Here is a 20,617-nt window from a genome sequence, read left to right on the forward strand (position 1 = left end):
TCTTCTTTTTAACCTTTGATGGTTCAGTTCTCTCTCCCTCTCTTTTCATTTTAAAAACAATTTGTTGTGTATCATTTATACTCGGTTCTCTTTTAATTATGTTTGTACTCACTTCCCTTTTGAGGTCTGCTCTTTTTGGTACAGAAAGCCTAAGTATAAAGAGAGTCGGTGAACTGGGCGTCTTTAGGGACATTACACAAGTTTTCTGGGTTCGGGTGTATTCATTCCTCCTCTCTCTTCTTGCTCTGAGCTGAGCTGTGGAGGCAGCAGCAGTGAGCCCCGACTTCTGCTGAATGTGCCCGTGCCTCCTCAAGGGAGGGACAGACTTCATTTCCTTCTCCAGTTTTCTCAGCTGAGGCTGAGCGTCAGATGCCTCTGGGGTAAATCTTCTGACCCAGGCACTGACTCTCAGACTCAGGGGGGACACTTTCTATCCTAGAAACTTCCATGGCATTGTACCCTTGCCTTCTTGAGAGCCTCACACTTTACCACAAATGTTTGCTTTCTTGCTCTTTCATGTTTCTTTTCCCTTCTCATTTTCCTTTTTCGTCCCTTCTTTCTCAATTCTCTGTGTCCGCTGAATACTGCAACACTTCCACTTGTGCAGTGTTTTTCTTGCCAAATTCTTAGCTCTCCTGGTATCCCGGTGAGCAGGAATGTGGGTGGCTTGTGAGCCCTATTGTGCCTGTGAGGAAAAATGCCCAGAGGGGTTAAGTGATAGGCTTAACTGACTGGCAGAGCCAGATGTAGGATTCCTTACTCTTCCCAGCCTGGAGATCACACTGTGTTTGCAACTAGCACTGGAACCATGAAGAACATCCAGTTTTTCTCTGTGTGTGGTCGTTGTACCAAAAGAATCTACCCCAAAACCAAACCAGACCTCTGGAAACTTATAGACCACACTGAAATAAACTAACAAGAGTAACAAGAAAAGAACTTAGAGAATGCCTCATAGTTTTCAAAGAAACTTTCAAGTGCCTCACCTCATACCATGCTCCCCACAGCCCCTTGAGATGGATGGGAGAGCCCATGTGGGGGTGAAGGTCAAGGGCAAGGATGCAGTCCAGGCTGCGGTGGCTGGAGGAGGCCCTGAGCAGATGCGCTGGCTCCTTGTCCACAGAGCTTCCACTTGACTGTCCAGGAAAACTGGGAGCCAGGCCGGGATGGTGGGGCAGGCTCTGGCCTTCAACCTGAGGTCAGGTTCCAGCTGGCTGGGCCAGTTGGGAGAATATAAATCCAGATGGGAGGGAAGAGTGTCAGGTTGAGGAGTCGGTTATTAAGATGTGGGCGAGGTGGGCAGTGGCACTGTAGGATCTGGAAGGTGCTCTCCCTGGGGACTTAGAAAGGTGGAGGGGACCTCCACCTGCAGTTAGTGGAGCGGGACCTCCACTAACGAATGTGGGTCTTGTTATTGTTTGTTATGGTTACAGGGTATTTGACCATTTATTCATCAGCAAGTATAAGTAAGCATCAGTCAGTCTATAGCATATTTATAGTTTTTCTTATGAAGACCTTTCATATATACCTCATAAATTTGTCCTTATTCATGCACATAACCAAACTATGGGAATACATAGAATTAGCCTCATCTTATTGATTAGGAAACTGGTGATTGATCTGCTCAAAGCCCGACAGTCAGAAGCTGAGCCATCTCCAAACTCCTTTATTGGTAGTTGTAGCTGCTGTGTACATGTGCAACAGTTCCTGGTCTTCAAAGTGTATGCCTGGAGGAGAGAGAACACCCTCAGAGCTATTGCTCAAGGTTTCACTTTATTTCCAGAGGCTGGAAAACTTAAAGGCAGAATTGAAATTCAACTTGAGCCCCTTTTGTTAACCTCCAAGTGGGCATTTCCATGATTGACGTTGACGCTTTCAATAAACCATGAACAACACATCTTTTTGGACTTGGAATTTTTAAATAGTTTTCTTTCTTTTTTGTTGTGTCATCTTGCTACGTCAGATCTCCGTGTGTGCGGTGCCACTCCTGGGTGAGCTGCACTTCTTTCACATGGGGTGGCTCTCCTTGCAGGGTGCGTACCTGCACGTGGGGCACCCCTACATGGGGCGCCCCTGCATGGCACAGCACTCCTTACTTGTGGCAGCACTGTGCATGGGCCAGCTCACCACACGGGCCAGGAGGCCTTGGGGATTGAACCCTGGACCCTCCATATGGTTGACGGACTCTATCAGTTGAGCCATGTCCGCTTCCCTTTAATAGATTAAAAAAAAATTTTTTTTTAAAGATACATGGATCGTACAAAATGTTACATTAAAAAATATAAGAGGATCCCGTATATCCCTACTCCCCACCCCCCACCCCCAAACTTGTTTTTGCTTTGGTTCATCCTGACCTGTGTCAGGTACCCCAATTATGTAACTAAGTGGGGCAGTGTGGCCGGCAGAATAGTCTGGGCTATGGATTGGGGCTTCCTTAGTAGAGTGGTTATGGATGAGGAGGCCAGGGTGGGCCCTCCTGCAGCGAAGGGAGACCACCGCCCCCCAACTCCCAGGGGCTCCACTATGGAATTCAGCTCACAGTGCAAGTCCTCTTCCCCACCCCATCTCTGTGCCATGACCAAGGGTCATGCGCCCCCACTCTGTCCCTGTCCTGATGGCTCCACTGTCCCCGAGTCCTGGAAGTTGGGCCGAACAAGCTGAGTGAGGCCCCTTCTGGAGAGACCTCATCCTTTGGCTCGGACTGCTGCCCTGTACACCCTCCCTGAAACTGGCCTCTTCACTCCAGGTGGTGGAGCCTGTGATGCCCCTCTTTGAGGGAGATTCTAATTTCCTGGGAAGCCCAGGCCTGGCAGTGAATGTTTCCCTGTTAAAAATGACCTGCTGCTGCCTCTCCACTTTCCAGCCAGAAGCAGCTGCTCTCCTGTACTTTCCTTGGCATGGTTCTTGCCGTGCAGGAAGCATGGTGAAAGCTCCGGGATGAGTCAGAACCTGGCTTTAGCAGCAGGTGCATTTTCCACTGGCTTTTTCATCAAACGTTTATTGGGCTCCAGCCCCTCAGGCCTGTACCCGGGCAGCAGATTCAGACATAAATAGGAGCTAGGCCATCCCTGTTCTGAGGTTTATCCCCGGCTCTGTTGAAAGAGCTGTGACAGTGTAAATACAAAGTGCTGTCGGGAGCTGCGTCCTGGACCCTGGCTCTTACTCGCTGTGGGAGTCAGTGACCCTGTGCTTTGTTTCTGCTGGACTCTCCCGGCCCCTGCATCTGCTTTGGGAGCCATGCCCTTTGATCCCAAGGCTGTTCTGCCCACTGCTCCCTTTATCCATTGCTGCACAACAACCACTTCAAAACATAGAGGCTAAAACAACACCAGTGTAGTATTTTTTTTTTAAAGACTTCTCTCCCCTTCCCTCCCCACCCCGGTTGTCTGTTCTCTGTGTCTATTTGCTGCATCTTCTTTGTCCGCTACTGTTGTCGTCAGCGGCATGGGAATCTGTCTCTTTTTGTTAGGTCATATTGTTGTGTCAGCTCTCTGTGTGTGCGGCATCATTCTTGGGCAGGCTGTACTTTCTTTCGCCCTGGGCTGCTCTCCCTATGGGGTGCACTCCTTGCGCGGGGCTCCCCTACGCGGGGGACACCCCTGCGTGGCAGGGCACTCCTTGAGCGCATCAGCACTGCGCATGGGCCAGCTCCACACGGGTCACGGAGGCCCGGGGTTTGAACCATGGACCCCCCATGTGGTAGACGGACGCCCTAACCACTGGGCCAAGTCCGCCGCCCAATAGTATTGTGTCTCTCTGTTCTGAGGCTTGCTTAGGCTCGGCTTCGTGGTTCTTGCTCGGGGTCCGTCATGCTGTAGTGAAATAGCAGTTGGACTGGAATCATCTGGATGGCCACGGTGTTGTCTTTGTGTGGCTCCTCCGTACAGCTTCTCTGTCCAGCAGAGTGGCCTGGGCTTCTGCCCTGGTGGCTCAGGGCTCCCACAGGCAGGAACCAAAGCTTCTGGGCCAGGTAAGGGCTCTGCCCAGAATTGTCATGGTGCCACTTCTCTCGTATTGTAGTTGTCAAAGAAGTCACAGAGCCCCCCCAGGTTTGAGGGTAGGGAAACACGTTTTGATGGGGGAGGGTCAAGGTGCCATTTCAGAAGAGCCTGTGGGATGGGAGATACTGTTGCCGCCATCCTCAGAAAACCTGTAGCCTGAAGCGTAATGGCTGAAGTCTTAAAAGAGTTTAGGCAGGAGGGGTCTTCAGTGAGGCACACACTTCTCTGTGGACCCCTTTTTAGGAGAATTCATCCACATAGAGTGTTAGAGTTTGAAGGGATCTTAGAAACCCCTTGCTAGCAGTGACTTGTTTAACCTAAAAGACCAGATGGAATCAGAGGAAGACAAAACTCCCTCCTGCCCTTCCACATGCCTCCCAGCTCGCAGGCTGGTCAGATAGCTGTGGGGGCCTGTCCAGAGGGTCCTCTGTGTGCCGTGAGCAGGAGTCTGAAAGTCCAGCAGAGAGAAAGAGCGTGTGGGAGGAAGGGTAGAACCCTGGGTCGTGTCCCGTGGAGACCTGCCAGACCGTGGAGGCTGGCCACACACCCTGGTCTGCTCTGTTGGGCCCGTCCAGAGCTCCTGAGCCTCGGTGAGGGGCGTGACCTTGGCCTTGGAGCAGGCTCCTGAGGAGGCCAGGGGCAACTCATTGAAGTGGAAACTCAGAGTCAGAGTGAAGGTCAGTCTGCTGTGGGCTCAGCCCAGGTTGAGACTTAGCGATCTGTAAATTTTAATGTAGGTGATGCCCCCTGCTGAGAATATTGGTTGGCAAATCCATTTGTACCCACTTAAGTGTTTCTAATCAGACTTTGCTTTAGGTGTGAAATTCTTCATTAAAGCCTTTGGTGGCCTTTAAAATGCGGTAAAATTTGCACGTATGTTTGCGAGCACTCCCTGGTGACTGAGAGACATGAAAGTTATTATCATTATTATTATTTTTAAAAATCCCTCCTCTTTTCCCCCCTCCCCAGTTGTCTGCTCTCTGTGTCCATTCGCTGTGTGTTCTTCTGTGTCCGCTTCTATCCTTATCAGCAGCACCAGGAATCTGTGTCTCTTTTTCGTTGCATCATCTGGTTGCGTCAGCTCTCCGTATGGGTAGCGCCATTCTTAGGCAGGCTGCACTTTCTTTTGCACTGGGCGGCTCTCCTTACAGGGCGCACTCCTTGTGCGTGGGGCTCCCCTATGCGGGGGACACCCCTGCGTGGCACGGCACTCCTTGCGCGTGTCAGCACTGCGCATGGGCCAGCTCCACACGGGTCAAGGAGGCCCAGGGTTTGAACCGTGGAGCTCCCATGTGGTAGGCGGATGCCCTATCCATTGGGCCAAGTCTGCTTCCCCCAAATAATTTCTCTTTAGCTCTTGGGCAGGCACACAGCAGCCCTGATTACCTCTGAAGTTGGCGCTGAGGTTCGTGGCCCAGTCTGGGCAGTCAGAGGAGAAATCTGTCATCAGCATGTACGAAACTGAATTTTGTGTTGCTTGTTGGGTGAATAAAGCCAGGCGGGAGAAATTCCCTGTGCTAGTGATAACCAACAAAATCTGAGTCGGGATGTGGTTGCTAATGCCTGCTGTGCCTCCCCATGTCTTTACCAAGTGGATGCCCCTGTCCCCACGAAGCCTTCCCTGCTCCTAAACCTGGGGCGCCGTGCTCTCCCTTTCTAACCTCTCAGCGTGGTAGCCTGGGAGGCTGAGCACATTTTGCCTTTCCTTTGTTGGTGGTTTTCTCTGGTCTTTCCCACCAGTTTATAAGTCCCCAGTTCTGACTGCCCCCAAACATCTGTATTTCCATATGTCACTGTATTAATTGTGCAGGAGAACCCTAAAAGGTAACCATTAGGACTGAGGGAATGGGCCTAGGGAGTTAAAGTAACTTGCTCCATGTCACACAGCTAAGTCAGGGGCCGAGCTGGGAGTCAACCACAAGCCTCTCTAACTTCTAAGCCTTCTTTTCTCACCACACGGCATGAGCAGCAGGTCTGCCTCATCTCTGTGATCTCCACGTTGCTTCCCCAGAACCCAGGTGGGAGAGTGTCTTACGTAGGAAGTCCTTGTTTAGTGCTCACTGAATGAGCCGGGGATGTGGGCTCCAAGAATTTATACCAGAACATTTGGCAGATATTTCCCAAAGCCCGGCTTCCAAGGGTGGAGATCCGGGGTGACTCTTCGGGTGACCATTTAATCTGAGAGCAGCGTGTTTAGTGTCCGGGAAAAAATTGCATTTTAGAATATTAAATGTCCTTTCTGGGACATCTAGCTATGTGCCCCATGGTAATTAAGAGAAATTACATGACTAATTTTCATAGCTAAGTGGTTGAGTTTTAGTTATCCTCCACTAAGTATTTATGTCTGTGCCCTCTTTATAGCACTTTAAATTTCCAGAACTTTCTGCTGGTCTCCTCGGGCCTGCAAGGGAGAGGGGAGAAAGGATTAGTGTATTTCAAAGTGTGTGATCTGAGTCAAGCCTCCCTCAGTTAACTGTATCCCACAATCATTTTCATAGTTTTCTTTTGAGAATTCAGAATCAAAATTCAGAGGCCACCATCTGAGTAACCCCAGGACCCTGTACCCCAGCCCAGCCCTGGGGCCTGTGTGGGATAATGTGTGGGATAATGCCCTTTCTCATCTCTCTTGTGTGCTCTGCTTGTTCCACTCAAGAACCCATGGGAACATAAATACCAGAAGGCGGCCCTGAAAGCAGGCCTTGTTTGCAGGCCCTTGCCTGAAGGACGGCTTGCTTGTCTGCCTCCCGCCCCGGCCAGGAGTGGGCTGGATTTTTTGGAGAGTGGGAAGCTCTGGGGACTTCTTTGTGCTGCTCCTGAGACCAAAGGTAGATAGGGTACAAGAAGCAAAAGCTGGTCCAGCCGGGAAACAGCGTAGTGCCCTGGGGCACAGCGGTGGAGGAAACTCCAGGAACAGTAGGGGGTGGGGACACGGGGAAGGCCCGTGGTCCTGCACCCACGCTGGAGGAGCGGGCCACACGCTCCGCTCCCTCTCCTTCCAGACTGGCAGCCTGGCCTCATCCCCACCCACTGCTGAAATTGTCCCTACTGCTGCCACCCAAAGCGCTCCCCCTGCCCCTGTGAGGGAACTCTTTCCAGCCCTGGGCCCCTGTATTGACTGGTTTTATACTGTAGCCTCCCCAGGTGTGTGCTCTTCTCCTTTACATTTCCTCCTCCTCTATCAGATCTCAGCCTTGGGCCCCGCAGCCTTGGCCATTCTCTCCTGCAGTCAGCTCTCACTTAACCCTGAAAGACTCCCAATTTGACATCTGTAGCCCCCGGTTTTCTCTCAGGATGCTGTCTCTTATTTCCAGCCTCTTGCTTGATGTTTCCACTCGGACGTACCTCAAACCTGACAGTGTGTCTAACACCAGCCCCTCTTCCTGCTTTTCCTACCTATGACTCAAGTTCTAAGTACCAAACTTGCCCTTTTCCTTTTTTTTTTTAAAGGATTTATTTATTTATTTCTCTCCCCTTCCACTCCCCCTCCCCCCAGTTGTCTGCTCTCTGTGTTCATTCGCTGTGTGTTCTTCTGTGACAGCTTCCATCCTTCCCAGCGGCACCGGGAATCTGTGTTTCTTTTTGTTGCATCATCTTGTTGTGTCAGCTCTCCGTGTGTGTGGCACCATTCCTGGGCAGGCTGCACTTTCTTTCACGCTGGGTGGCTCTCCTTACGGGGCGCACTCCTTGCGCGTGGGGTTCCCGTACACGTGGGACACCCCTGTGTGGCACGGCACTCCTTGCGTGCATCAGCACTGCACATGGGCCAGCTCCACAGGGGTCAAGGAGGCCGGGGGTTTGAACCGAGGACCTCCCATGTGGTAGGCAGACGCCCTATCCATTGGGCCAAGTCCACTTCCCTTTCTTTGTTTTTTAGATCTCATTTCGTTTTCAAACTCGATTAGTTCTTTTAAGAAGCATTATTCCTTTGGCTGCTCTTTTTCTTATGCTGATTTCTGACCTGGCAGCCAGTGTGGTATAGTGCAAGGGCCTGAGATTTAATCAGAAAAGGGATTTGATTTTAACAGCACTATTTTCTGGTTGTACCACCTCAGGCAGATCATTGGACCTAAGCCTCTGGTTCATTGTCTCCTCTCAGCTCACTCTCACTCTCACTTTCACATAGAGCTGGGTTTCTCAGGCATTCTGGACCAGGTAATTCTTTGCTTTGGGGCCATCCTGTGCATGTTAGGGTGTTCAGCAGCATTGCTGGCCTTTACCCACTAGATGCCGTAGCAGCTCCCACTTGCAGTTGTAACAACCCAAAGCGTCTCCAGACATTGCCACATGCCCCCGGGGTGTTAAACCACATACCACTGGTATGGAGTGATGCTGAGTCTTGGTTTGTAGGTGACAAGCATGGTCCTAGGTTTTTTAGGTTTTAATCATTCAGTCCATCAGCCAGACTTGGAAGAGCCTACCCTGCTTTATTAGTCTTTTTCCCTGATTACTTTTGGCATCTCCACGTGCTGTGCTGACTTTTGATTAAGTACCTTTCATTTCACAACTCAATTCTGCATACATTGGGCTTGCATCCTCATTTTTTCTTGCTGGAGAATTCCAGCAGGGGTTAGGCTCAAGGGACCAAGATAGACCCCATGATCAGATCTGGAGGACAGGGCAGGCAGGTCTTGAGCTATGGAGACTAGAGACACAGTTCTGGAAAAGGATTTGTTACAAGCTGACCTGGTGCTAAAGCAAACTCCAGAATCTGGACTCTAATTTCCTCCTGACTAGAGAAAGTGAATGTTCTATGGTCTGGTGCAGGGGGAGAGAGGGAGGTAGAGGAAGAGAGAGGAAAAATAACATATATTGGTTACTTATTATGAGACAGTTTACATTTGAGGTAGATAATGTTATCATCTTACAGATGAGGACACTGAGGCTCAGGGACCTCCACTGAGCAAATTGCTGTAGCATCTATGACAGTGACATGAATATGGCATGGGTACTCCATAAAGATGTCACGATAATAAGAATAGACTTCTGAACTCAGAGTGTCTGCCCAGCTCCAAATCCCTTCTTTGGGCATGTAAAGACTATCTCCTGGGGCTAGCCAGTTTGGACTGGTATCTGTTCATAATGTTCTCTAAATTTAGGACAGGAGCAGGTTATTAAAACAAGGCTAGGAAAATAGCCAGGACCCAAATTCATCTTGAAACTTGAAGGTTAAATGCTGCATGCAAGGAGCGGGCTTGGGAAATTGAGTTGGAACCAGCATTGGAAGGAATGGGTAGGTTTTGCTGTGGTTTAATATTTTACAAATGGTATTTCCTGTCACATAGCTGAACTAAATGCCACACATGTTTGTGTTTAAACATTATGGGCTGCAGAACATATGTGCTAATACTGTGTATGGTACATGCAGCCTGCAGGCACTTCTGTGATTTAAGATGAGGCTGTGCTCTGGGAATTTTTCACGTTACTTAGGATTTTGTGTTGTTTCATGATTACTTTTTCCTTCAGATTTTCACTTTCCCATTTAAAGGGATAAACTCGATAGGAATGCTACTTTAAACACTTTGATAGCAAACCACACCTTGAAGAAAATTCTTTTTGAGTACATTTGTGCACACCAGGCCTGACGTTGGCTTTGTTTCTAGAATGTATGTCTTGGAATAGCAGTGAGGGTACCGGAACTGAAGACCTCCCACCATTTCAAAACACCAAGGAGACTTGGCAAACGCAGCTCCCGCCTAACTGAGATGTTGCTGTTGAGGAGTCTTGGCGTTGGGGAGAGTGGGAATTCTTCATTAGGGGACCAGCCGATGGAACCGCACCAACTCCGACAGTAAGACATTCCTTCCCAAGACTGCGCAGCAGTGTCGCAGAGCAGGACAGGCAAGGCATAAAGGACTACATTCAGCCCTCTCTGCTGGGCGAGTTTCCCAGCAAAGGCGTGGGCATTGCTGGGGGGCCAGATGTGTTCACAAAGTCTGAGTAGGAGTCAACCCAACCGTTCGGTCAGGGCTGATACCAAGAGACTACTGAGCGGTGTTGGTGATGTGTTCCTGAGCTTTGCTGAATGCCTGTCAGCCTCAGTGCTCCCCAACATCTGGCAGGTACGGAGAAGCTGGACACTAGCAACCATATCACCGGGTATTTTTCTTCACAGACATATGCTGAAGTGGGAACAGACTTCAGCTACAAATAACCTGGAATGCTGATTCAACAACTAAATGCATCTAACCTGGTTTTGAAAAGCAATCTGCAGGAAAAGGTAGAATTTTATGTTTTATTTGAATATCTGAAGAAAAGCAAAGGAAAGCTGCAAAAGACAGAGCAGTAGACCTTTGAAAATAGAGTTGGCGGGGGGGGGGGGGGGGGGGGAGAGGGGGGGCATGGGAAGGAAGAACTGTGCCAGGGAGTTACTTGAAGTTTGGGGAATTAAGACAGTATATCTAATTGCCGCTAGAAGAGAGGGTGACACCTGAACTTATTTGCTAAACAGCAGTTCTGAAAGATTTTTAATCATTAAGAGTAGGATGGCCCATTGATGCAGTCAGGAAGGGACAGGAAATGAGACAGGTGGAGTTGTGGAAGCTGTTCTCAACAACATATCAAGCTGTTGTTGTTCTATAGAAACCTTTGGGGAAAATGAATTTGAGAGTTTACCTTTCCCACAGCCTGACGTCCAGGTATGGGGGGCAGATATAGACTCTTAAAGGACAGCAGCATCCTTCAGGTTTAGAAAGGTCCTGGCTTCTATCCGGGCGCTGTCTTCTTACTGAAGGGTGGGCTGCAGGAAAGTACCAGGCAGTGGCATTTAGGAGACCTGACTCCAGCAAGTCATCAGATCTCTCTGCAATTCTGGGGTGGTTGATGTTACTGAGCGTGGGCTTTGGGATCTAACAGGCTTGGGTCACAGTCCAGGCTCTGCTTCATACTGCCTGAGTGACTTTAGGCAAGTGACCTAAGCTCTCTGAGCCTCATTTTTCTATTTTGCAAAATGATGGTAGTAGAGTGGCCTCACAGGTTTCTGTAGATTAGAGAAGATCACGCACATTCAGCCCTCAGCATACCATGAGCACATACAAAATATAATGAATATTTGTTATTTATAACATACTTCTAATTTCTTTTTCTTTTGTTTTAATTAGAGAAGTAGGTTTACAGAACAATCATGCAAAAAGTGCAGATTCCTATATACCATCCTATTATTAATACCTTGTATTATTGCGGAACATTTGTTATATTGGATGAGAGCACATTTTTATAGTTGTCCTATTAATTATAGTCCATTGTTTAACTTAGGGTTCACTGTTTGTATAGTGTACTTCCATGGATTTATTTATTTTTATTCTTTTACCATATATACAACCTAACCTTTGCCCTTTTAATAATATTCAGACATATATTTGGTGCTGTTAATTATGTTCACAGTGTTGTGCTACCATCACTACCATTCATTACCAAAATATTGCCATCATTTCAAATAGGAATCCTGTGAATTTTAAGCCTTAACTTCCCATTCCCTATCCCTACCCTATTCCCTGGTAACTTCTCTTCTGAATCTATGAGTTTCCTTACTCTGCTTATTTCATATCAGTGAGCCCATGCAATATTTGTCCTTTTGTCTCTGGCTTATTTCATTCTACATGATGTCTTCAAGGTTCATCTATGTTGTCACATGTATAAGAGCTTCCATTGTATGTATATAACACATTTTGTTTATTCATCTGTTGATGGACACTTGGGTTGCTTCCATCTTTTGGCAGTTGTAATGCTGCTATGAATATCAGTATGCAAATAGCTGTTCGAATCCTGCTTTCAACTCTTTAGCTGCCAAACCGTCTTCCACAGTGGCTGCACCATTTTACATTGCCACAATCAATGAATGAGTGTTCCTCTTTCTCCATATTCTCTTCAAGTCTTGTAATTTTCTGTTTTTTAAAAATAGTAGCCATTCAAATGAGTGTGAAATGGCATATCGTTGTAGTTTGGATATGCATTTCCCTGATGGCTAATGATGTTGAGCATCTTTTCATGGCCTTTCTGGCCATTTGTATATCTTCTTTGGAGAAATTTCTATTCATCTTTTGCCCATTTTTTTTTTTTTTAAGATTTATTTATTATTTCTCTCCCCTGCCCCCCTATCCCGGTTGTCTGTTCTCTGTGTCTATTTGCTGCATCGTCTTTGTCTGCTTCTGTTCTTGTCAGCGGCATGGGAATCTGTGTTTCTTTTTGTTGCATCATATTGTGTCAGCTCTCCGTGTGTGCGGCACCATTCCTGGGCAGGCTGCACTTTCTTTTGCACTGGGCGGCTCTCCTTACGGGGCGCACTCCTTGCGCGTGGGACTCCCCTACGTGGGGGACACCCCTGCATGGCACGGCACTCCTTGCGTGCATCAGCACTGCACATGGGCCAGCTCCACACGGGTCAAGGAGGCCCGGGGTTTGAACCACGGACCTCCCATGTGGTAGACGGACACCCTAACCACTGGGCCAAGTCTGCCGCCTTTTGCCCATTTTTTAATTGGGTTGTTTGTCTTTTTGTTGCTAAGTTGAAGGATATCTTTATATATTCTGGATTGTAAACCTTTATCGGATACATGGTTTCCAAATACTTTCTCCCATTATGTAGGTTGTCATTTTACTTTCATGATAAAATGCTTTGAGACTCAAAAGTTTTTAATTTTAATGAGGTCCCATTTGTCTTTTTGTTGTTGTTGTTTGAGGTGCCTGGGCCAAGGATTGAACTGAGACCTTGTATGTGGGAAGCTGCTGCTCAACCACTGACTACATTGGCTCCCCTGAGTTAGTTTTTTTCATTTGTTTGCTTGTTGTTTGTTTGTTTGTTTTTTAGGAAGCACCAGGGACTGAATCTAGGACCTCCCATGTGGGAAGCAGGTGCTCAATAGCTTGAGACACATATGCTCCCCAATCTGTTTTTTTTATATCTCCCTTCCCTTTGTGGCTTTTTGTGTGCTGTCTGCTCTCTGTGTCCATTTGCTGTACGTTCTTCTGTGTCTGTATTTATTTTATTTCCCCTCCCCCTTTGCGGCTTGCTTGCTTGTTTTTGCTCTCTGTGTCCATTTGCTGTGCGCTCTTCCTGTGTTTTTGCTTGTCTTCCTTCTTTTTGTTGCGTCACCTTGCTGAGTCGGCACTCCGCAGCGCTTGTGGGCTGGGCGGCGCTCTGCAGCGTGCAGGTGAGCCTGCCTTCACAAGGAGGCCTCAGGACAGAACCCAGGGCCTCCCATATGGTAGATGGGAGCCCAACTGATTGAGCCACAGCTGCTTCCTCCCAATCTATTTTTGTTTTAACTGCTTTTGCTTTGGGTATAAATTCTAAGAAACTATTGCCTAATACAGGGTCCTGAAGATGCTTCCCACATTTTCTTCTAGGAGTTTGATGGTTCTGACTCTTATACTTAAGTCTTTGCTCCATTTTGAGTTCAGTTTTGTATATGGTATGAGGTAGAGGGTCCTCCTTTGTTTTGCAAATGGAGATCCAGTTTTCCTAGCACCATTTGTTGAAGAGACTATTCTTTCCAAATTATTTGCCCCCTTGTCAAAAATTAGTGAACCATAAATGTGAGGGTTGATTTCTGAGTTTTGATTTGATTCCATTCGTCTATATGTTTGTCCTTGTGCCAGTACCATGTTATTTTGATTATTGTGACTTTGTAATAGGTTTTAAGATTGAGAAATGTGAGTCCTCCAACTTCATTCTTCCTTTTTCAAGATGGCTTTAGCTGTTTGAGGCCCCTTACCCTTCCATAGAAATTTGATGATTTGTTTTTCTATTTTTGCAAAGAAGGTTGTTGGGATTTTGTGTGGGATTGCATTTAATCCATAAATTGCTTTGGATAGTGTATTTGTCAGTCAAAGGGGTGCTGATGCAAAGCACCAGAAATTTTGGTTGGCTTTTATAATGGGTGTATAGGTAAGGTAAAAGCTTACAGTTAAAAGGCTCTAAAGAGTCCAGCCCAAGGTTGCTTTCTCACCAGAGTCAGTTGCCACATTTTGAAGCAAGATGGTGGGTGATCTCTGCCTGGTCTCTCCTTCCTTCTTCCCATAAGGCTCTGTGGACCTATCTCCTTCCAGTCTCAGCTGTAGGCTGGCAGAGGGCTTGTCTCTCTTCCTGGGGTTTTAGCTGTTTGAACCTTCTCCTGAAATGACCAGATTCTTTCCTCTTCTATCTGTGGAGCTCTCTCTCTTCCTGTGTATCTTCTTCTGTGAGTGCCCATTTATATCAGCCCACTGAGGGGGTGGATACTCAATCCTGAGTCACGCCCTACAGATGTGGCCAAATCAAAGCCCTCATCTTTTTGTTTGTTTTGTTTTCAGATACCGGGGCTGGGGACTGAACCCAGGACCTAATATGTGGGAAGCCAGCACCACATGGGCTTCCCTGAGTTGTTTTTTTTCCATTGTTTTGCTTGTTGATTATTTTTCAGTTTTTTCAGGAGGCACTGGGAACTGAACCTGGATCTCCCATGTGGGAAGCGGGCGCTCAACTGCTTGAGCCACATCTGCTCCCCAAAGCCCTAATGTTAATGTAATTTAATCAAAGACATCTCAGCTGAATCTAATTCAAAGGGTATCACAGCCAGAGGAACACACCAGTTTACAAACATAATCTTTTTCTTTTTGGGGATTCATAAATAATATACAACTGCCACAGATAGGAGTAACAATCCTTGGATAGGATTTAGTCTTCAAATCCATGAACACAGAATGTTCTCCCATTTATTTAGGTCTTCTTTGGCTTCTTTTAGCAATGTTTGGTGATTTTCTGCGTACATGTCTTTTATATCATTGGTTAGATTTATTCCTAAATATTTGATTCTTTTAGTTGCTATTTTATTTTTAATTTTTTAAAGATTTATTTTTATTTATTTCTCTCCCCTTCCCCCCCATTGTCTGTTCTCTGGGTCCATTTGCTGTGTGTTCTTCTTTGTCCATCTGCATTCTTGTCATGTGGCACCAGAAACTGAGTCGCTTTTTTTGTTGTGTCATCTTGCTGCATCAGCTTTCCATGTGTGTGACACCACTCCTGGGCGGGTTGCACTTTTTTGCATGGGGCAGCTCTCCTTGCAGCAGCACACTCCTTGCATGTGGGGCGCCCCTATGCGGGGGACACTCCTGCATGGCATCACGCTCCTTGCATGTGGCAGCACTGTGCATGGGCCAGCTCACCACACAGGTCAGGAGGCCTGGGTTACGAACCCTGGACCCTCCATATGGTAGGAGAATGCTCTAACTGTTGAGCCACAACTGCTTCCCTTTTAGTTTCTATTTTAAATGAACCTTTTTCTTTTCCTTCTTCCAATTGTTCATTGTTTGTGTGTAGAAACATTACTGACTTTGGGATATTGATCTTGTACCCCATCACTTTGCTGAAATCATTTATCAGCTTTAGGAGCTTTGTTGTGGCTTTTTCGGGATTTTCTGTATATAGGGTCATGACTTCAGCAAATTAAGAAAGTTTTACTTCTTTCTTTCTAATTTGGATGCTTTTTAGTTTTTTTTTTTTCTTGCCTAATTGCTCTGGTAAGAATTTCCAGTACATTGTTCAATAACAGCGGTCTCAGTGGGTGGCCTTGTCTTTTTCTGATCTTAGAGGGAAAGCTTTCAGTCTTTCAACATTGAGTAGAATGTTTGCTGTAGGTTTTTCATATATACCCTTTAGTGTGCTGAGGTAGTTACCTTCTATTCCTTGTGTTGTAAGTGTTTTTATGAAGAAAGGGTGTTGAATTTTGTCAAATGCCTTTTCTGCATCAATTGAGATGATTGTGTTGTATTTTTTTTTCCTTCATTCTGTTAATGTGGTGTATTAATTGATTTTTTATGTTGAACCAACCCTGCACACCTGGGATAATTCCTACTTGATCAAGGTGTATAATTCATTTAATATGATGTTGGATTTAGTTTGCTAGTATTTTGTTGAGGATTTTTGCATCTATATTCATAAGAGATATTGGTCTGTAGTTTTCTTTTTTTTTTAAAGATTTATTTATTTATTTAATTCCCCCCTCCTCCAGTTGTCTGTTCTCTGTGTCTATTTGCTGCGTCTTGTTTCTTTGTCTGCTTCTGTTGTCGTCAGTGGCACGGAAAGTGTGGGCGGCGCCATTCCTGGGCAGGCTGCATTTTCCTTCGCGCTGGGCGCCTCTCCTTACAGGGCGCACTCCTTGCGTGTGGGGCTCCCCTATGAGGGGGACACCCCTGAGTGGCAGGGCACGCCTTGCGCGCATCAGCATTGTGCATGGGCCAGCTCCACACGGGTCAAGGAGGCCTGGGGTTTGAATCGCGGATCTCCCATATGGTAGACGGACACCCTATCCACTGGGCCAAGTCCGCTTCCCCCTGTAGTTTTCTTTTCTTGTGGTATCTTTATCTGCCTTTTGTATGATGGTGATGTTGGGCTCGTAGAATGAGTTAGGGAGTGTTCCCACCTCTTTAATTTTTGTAAGAGTTTATGTAGAATTGTACTTAATTCTTGTTGGAATGTTTGGAGGAATTCTCCTGTGAAGCCATCTGTGGCTTTCCTTTGTTGGAGGTTCTTGATTACCGATTCAATTTCTTTACTAGTAATAGGTTTGTTGAGATCTTCTATTTTCTTCTTGAGTCTCAATATAAGTAGTTTGTGTGTTTCTAAGACTTTGTTGATTTCATCTAGGTTATCTAAATTATTGGCATACATTTGTTCCTAGTATCCTCTTATACTCCTTTTTCTTTCAGTGGGGCTGGTAGTAATGTCCCTTTTTTAATTTCTGATTTTTGTTAATTGTATCCTCTTTCTTTTTGTCTTTGTTATTCTAGCTAAAGGTTTGCCATTTTATTGATTTTTTCAACACAATTTTTGGTTGTGTTGATTTTCTATATTAAATTTTTTTCCTGTTTCATTTATCTCTACCCTAATCTTTGTTAGTTCCTTCCTTCTTCTTGCTTTGGGTTTAATTTGCTCCTCTTTTTCTAGTTCTTCCAGTTTTGAGATTATGCCTCTGAGGAAATCTTTCTTTTTTGTTGGAAGCATTTTAGAGCTATGAATTTGCTTCTTGGCACTGCCTTTGCAGCATCCCATCAATTTTGCTATGTTTTATTTTCATTTTAATTGCTTCAAGATATTTCCTAATATCCTGTGTGATGTCTTTTTTAACCCATTGATTGTTTACAAGTGTGTTGTTTAATTTCCACTATTTTCAAATTTTCCATTTTCCCTTTATTATTGATTTCTAGCTTCATTGTGTTGTGGTTGGTGAAGATACATTGTATGATTTATTGAGGCTTGTTTTATGACTTAACATGTGGTCTGTCCTGGAGAAAGATCCATGTCCACTTGAGAAGAATGTGTATTCTCTTGTTGGGTGAAGTGTTTTATATATATGTGTTTTATATATATGTTTTATATATAAGTCTAGTTGATTTAGATTATTGTTCAAGTCTTGTGTTTCCTTATTGATCTTCTGACTAGATTCTATCCAGTATTGAAAGTGGTATGTTCAAGTCTCCTACTATTAATGTAGAATCATCAGTTTCTCCTGTATTTGCTTTATTTATTTTGGAACTCTGCTCTTAGGTGCATATATATATATTTATAATTGTTACATCTTTTTTAAAAAAATTTTTAAAAATTTATTGAAATATGTCATACATAAACATATATAAACAATAATTGTATAATAGTTGTGAACTTACAAAACAAACATATATAACAGCAATCAAACATATATAACATCTCACCCTACCACCAATAACTTGCATTATTTTTAAACTTTTTAAACTAATGATTAAAGAGCATTGTCAAAATATTACTACTAAAAAAAGTATTTTTCCCCTAACCAATCCGATTATTATTATCTTTATATCATGTATGTAGAAGTTTTAATTAGCTTTACTGTAAAATTGTGGAAATGTATAGAGTGGATGGTAACACACAGTGAGTAACAGCTAGTTTATAAATGGGGATGTGACTAAAAATGATAGTCTAGTTATGTAAATGCCAATTGACAGAATGCTTGAGAATAATCTAGGAACTGGATAGCACAGTAAACCAAGAGGTGGATGAGAATTGTGGTTGATGGTACAGATGCAAGAATATCCTTTGTTAGCTAGTACAAATGTATGTCATTACTGCAGGATGTTGGAAATGTGGAGGAGCATGAGAAAAATACAGCTGGAGTGACCTATGGACTGTGGTTAGTAGTAATATTACATCTTCTTATAGAATTGACCCCTTTATCAGTATGTAATGACTGTCTTTGTCCTTTGTAACCAATTTTTGACTCAAAGTCTATTTTATCTGATATTTGATATTAATAAAGTAACTCCAGATGCCTTTTGGTTACTATTTGCATGGTAAATTTTTTCCATCTTTTCACTTTCAATCTACTTGTATTTTTAAATTCTAGGTGAGTCTCTTGCAGACAGCATATAGTTATATAGTTTTGTTATGCATTTAATTTAATTTAATTAATTAATTAATTTTATTTTATTTTTTAAAAAAGATTTATTTATTTATTTATTTAATTCCCCCTCTGCCCCGGTTGTCTGTTCTCTGTGTCTATTTGCTGCATCTTGTTTCTTTGTCCGCTTCTGTTGTCGTCAGCGGCACGGGAAGTGTGGGCAGCGCCATTCCTGGGCAGGCTGCACTTTCTTTGGCGCTGGGCGGCTCTCCTTACGGGGTGCACTCCTTGCGCGTGGGGCTCCCTTACGCAGGGGACACCCCTGCGTGGCAGGACACTACTTGTGCGCATCAGCACTGCGCATGGGCCAGCTCCACACGGGTCAAGGAGGCCCGGGGTTTGAACCGCGGTCCTCCCATGTGGTAGACGGACGCTCTAACCACTGGGCCAAGTCCGTCTCCCTTTATTTATTTTTTTAAAGATTTATTTATTTATTTAATTCCCCCCCTCCCCCGGTTGTCTGTTCTCTGTGTCTATTTGCTGCGTCTTGTTTCTTTGTCCACTTCTGTTGTCGTCAGCGGCACAGGAAGTGTGGGCGGCGCCATTCCTGGGCAGGCTGCACTTTCTTTCGCACTGGGCGGCTCTCCTTACAGGGCGCACTCCTTGTGCGTGGGGCTCCCCTACGCGGGGGACACCCTTGCGTGTCATGGCACTCCTTGCGCACATCAGCACTGCGCATGGGCCAGCTCCACACGGGTCAAGGAGGCCCGGGGTTTGCACTGCGTACCTCCCATGTGGTAGACAGACGGCCTAACCACTGGGCCAAGTCCGTTTCCCATTGTTATGCATTTTAAATCCATTTTGCCAATCTCTGCCTTTTGACTGGAGAGTTTAATCCATAAACATTAAAGTCATCATTGATAATACAAGCCTTTCTTACTGCCATTTTGCTATTTAGCCATTGTCTTTTTTTTTTTTTCAAGAATCCACATGTTTATATAAATTTATCTTATATTTAAAAGGCAGTAATACTATTTCTGTGCTTATTTCTTCTTTTTCTCATAATATACAGCAGGTAAGAAGATCTTGACCAGGTTGCTCTGAACCCCATGGAAGTAAATGTTCTGGCAGACTTGGGTCTGCTGATGGGGACTTGGCTGCGTGGAGGCAGTGCTGTTACTAGGCCTAGTCCCTCTGTACCACTCAGTGGTTAGTAGGCAGTGGTGAGGTACAGAGTAAAACACAGGTAGCCCTCAAGGAGGAAGCTCAGTATCATGACAAACCTCAGCATGAAGACAATCTTTGGGAAGGTCAGGAGCAGGTACTGAACAAGAAGGATGATGTCAGCAACCTTGGAGTGTCCAAGGTCATTGATTTAAGTCTCCAACAAGAACAGCAACTGGACTAGAAACACAGTGCTCATACTGGCCATGCTGGCAGCCAAGGCTGTCAACATCAAGAGGTAGATGAGAAAGTATCTGGCATTCCAGGCGCCAATGCACTGTTCACCCAAATACAGTGATGGTCAAAATGGTGCAACACACTCATCACACACACTACGGTGCTTGGATTGTGCTAGTTTCCTTGATCACAAGTGGGGCCCCTCATATTTTTCAGAAACCTTACTTCATCGAATTTATACATTTGAAGAGGCAATTATTCATTTCCTTTAGATTACACAACTTAAGGGAAAGGAACCCAACACACACACACATACACACACACTCAAACAAACAACAGACCAAACCAAAACAAAACAAAACAACCAGGTTTACAAACAGCAGCAGATAGGGCAGAAAAAGGTAATGCAAGGAGAACTTCAGCTCTTGATAGTAGCCAAATATTTCCCAGGTATACTGGGTATAAACCATCCTTTGGAAGATGAGGTACAGGATAATGAAGGTGTGGTTTCATGTTTGGAAGAGGTAATAGAGCAATCTTTGCATAGCTCTCGGAAGGCATTCTGGAATTATACAGTTCTCATGATTGGGTAACTTTTAGCAGGCAATTCTGGCATTTCTTCTCCTAGTAGTCATGGAGAATTCAAACGGCATCTCCTCTTGTGCTCCTGTGTGCGCCTGGCACCACATGCAGCTCCCAGAGCTACAGGAGACATAGTTCCTCCAGGAGGCTGGATGTGGTGTCAGGCTCTGCCACCCGCCGGCCACACTGCACCAGCACCTCCACCTCCACCCTTTGTATGTCTTATATCTTTTTTGTTCCTTGGTTTTTCTCTTAATGTCTACTTTTATATTTATTCAATTTTTGTGTTGT

The 20,617-nt window shown here is 45.3% G+C and overlaps 1 protein-coding gene and 1 pseudogene across 1 annotated transcript in view; one reads left to right on the top strand and one right to left on the bottom strand.

Annotated features, from left to right (window-relative positions):
* STON1 (stonin 1) overlaps positions 1-20,617 on the top strand; it is a 136,391-nt gene that overhangs the window by 17,330 nt on the left and 98,444 nt on the right. The window lies entirely within an intron of this gene.
* Positions 19,387-20,372, bottom strand: LOC101438703 (palmitoyltransferase ZDHHC4-like; annotated as a pseudogene).

This window comes from Dasypus novemcinctus, chromosome 17, assembly GCF_030445035.2.
Source record: "Dasypus novemcinctus isolate mDasNov1 chromosome 17, mDasNov1.1.hap2, whole genome shotgun sequence".
Taxonomy (NCBI): Eukaryota; Metazoa; Chordata; class Mammalia; order Cingulata; family Dasypodidae; genus Dasypus; species Dasypus novemcinctus.